This window comes from Zea mays, chromosome 8 (assembly GCF_902167145.1).
Source record: "Zea mays cultivar B73 chromosome 8, Zm-B73-REFERENCE-NAM-5.0, whole genome shotgun sequence".
In the NCBI taxonomy this organism is placed as follows: domain Eukaryota; kingdom Viridiplantae; phylum Streptophyta; class Magnoliopsida; order Poales; family Poaceae; genus Zea; species Zea mays.
In genome coordinates, this window is record NC_050103.1 from 141,826,384 (window position 1) to 141,828,091 (window position 1,708).

Genomic DNA, 1,708 nt, shown 5'->3' on the forward strand with positions numbered 1-1,708 from the left:
CCAAAAATAGCAAATGAAGAGCAAAGACAATGAAAATCCAAGGCAATTTGGGACAAAGTACATCGATACCCCACACCGTCCCTGTGCTCCACACCTGCACATCACAAACCGACCGACATGGTTGCACATACAAAATCTCACACTCTGGTCAGTCCACTGACTACCCTAGAGTGCTACCAGTTGACAATCACTCATCATCAACCCGAACCACAAGAGACAAGTCAACCTTGTGTTCGCACTTTCAAGTATGTTTTAATTAATGATGAACTTTATCGCTAGACTCCTAGTGATGTCTTGCTTAAGTGCCTGCCCCCCCCCCCATGATGCTACACTGGCTATGACCGAAGTACATGAAGGAATTTGTGGTACTAATCAATCGGCTCCAAAGATGAAGTGACTTTTGAGGAGAGCTGGCTTATATTGGCCTGATATGATAGCTGATTGTTTTAAGTACTACAAGAGATGTCAAGTGTGTTAGAGGTTCAGTGATCTTAGTTCCTGACGCTGAACTTCGACCTATCATCAAACCTTGGCCCTTTAGGGGATGGGGTTTGGACTTTGTAGGAGAAATTCATCCTTCATCATCAAAGGGCATTAGTTTTTGCTAGTTGCCACATATTATTTCACCAAGTGGATGGAAGTCGTTGCTCTAAAAAATATGACACACATGGAAGCAATTAGGTTTGTAATTGAGCACATCATTCATAGATTTGACATTCTTCAGACATTGACTACAGACAAGGGGACTTCTTTCATGTCAAAGGAGGTATGTGAGTTTGTTGAATCATATAAGATTAAGTTTCTCAATTCATCTCCATACTATGGTTAGGCTAATGGTCAGGCCGAGTCAAGTGATAGAACAATGATTAGCCTTATTAAAAAGAAGATAGTTGACCATCCTAAGAATTAGCACAAGGTTTTGTCTGCGACTTTATGGTCTCATAGAATATCTAAACACCATGCTACTAAAGTATCTCCTTTTAAGCTTGTTTATGGGCAGGAAGTTGTTTTGCTTATGGAGGTAGCGTAAATGTTATCAGGTTCGCCAAGCAAAATGACCTACCTGTCAGTGACTATCGTGATCTGATTATGGACAATATTGATGATGTAACTGACAAGCGGCTGATGGCTCTAAAAGAGATCGAGAAAGGCAAGATCATGGTTGTCAATGCCTACAACAAGAAGGTAAAGGCTAGATCATTTCAAGTTGGAGATCTAGTTTGGAAGATAGTCTTACCGCTAAGAAGTAGAGACCAGAAGTTTGGCAAATGGTCACCAAGCTAGAAAGGGCCTTATAGAGTGACACAAGTAATCTTTGGTAATGTATACATACTGCAGACTTTATAGGGTGATTGAAAGGGAAATAGGCTTTAACCTTTTCCTAAATGATTTTGGTGGTTGAATGCCCAACACAAATAATTGGACTAACTAGTTTGTTCTAGATTATATATTCTACAGGTGCTAAAGGTTCAACACAAACCAATAAAAAGATCAAAGTTAGGGTTCAAAAGAAAGGAGCAAAAGAAACCGAAGAGAACCCTGGTCTGGCGCACCGGAGTGTCCGGTGAGCCATCGAACAATGTCCGGTGCACCAGGGGACGTACAGTCTGAACTCTTCACCTTCGGGTTTCTTAGACGCTGCTTCGCTATAATTCACCGGATTGTCCGGTGTGCCACCGGACTGTCCAGTGTGCCAGCGGAGCAACGG

General features: G+C 41.9%; 1 pseudogene; it reads left to right on the forward strand.

Annotated features, from left to right (window-relative positions):
• The first annotated feature begins 544 nt into the window (after window positions 1-544).
• On the forward strand, window positions 545-1,347 carry LOC109941897 (uncharacterized; annotated as a pseudogene).
• The last annotated feature ends 361 nt before the right edge of the window (window positions 1,348-1,708 follow it).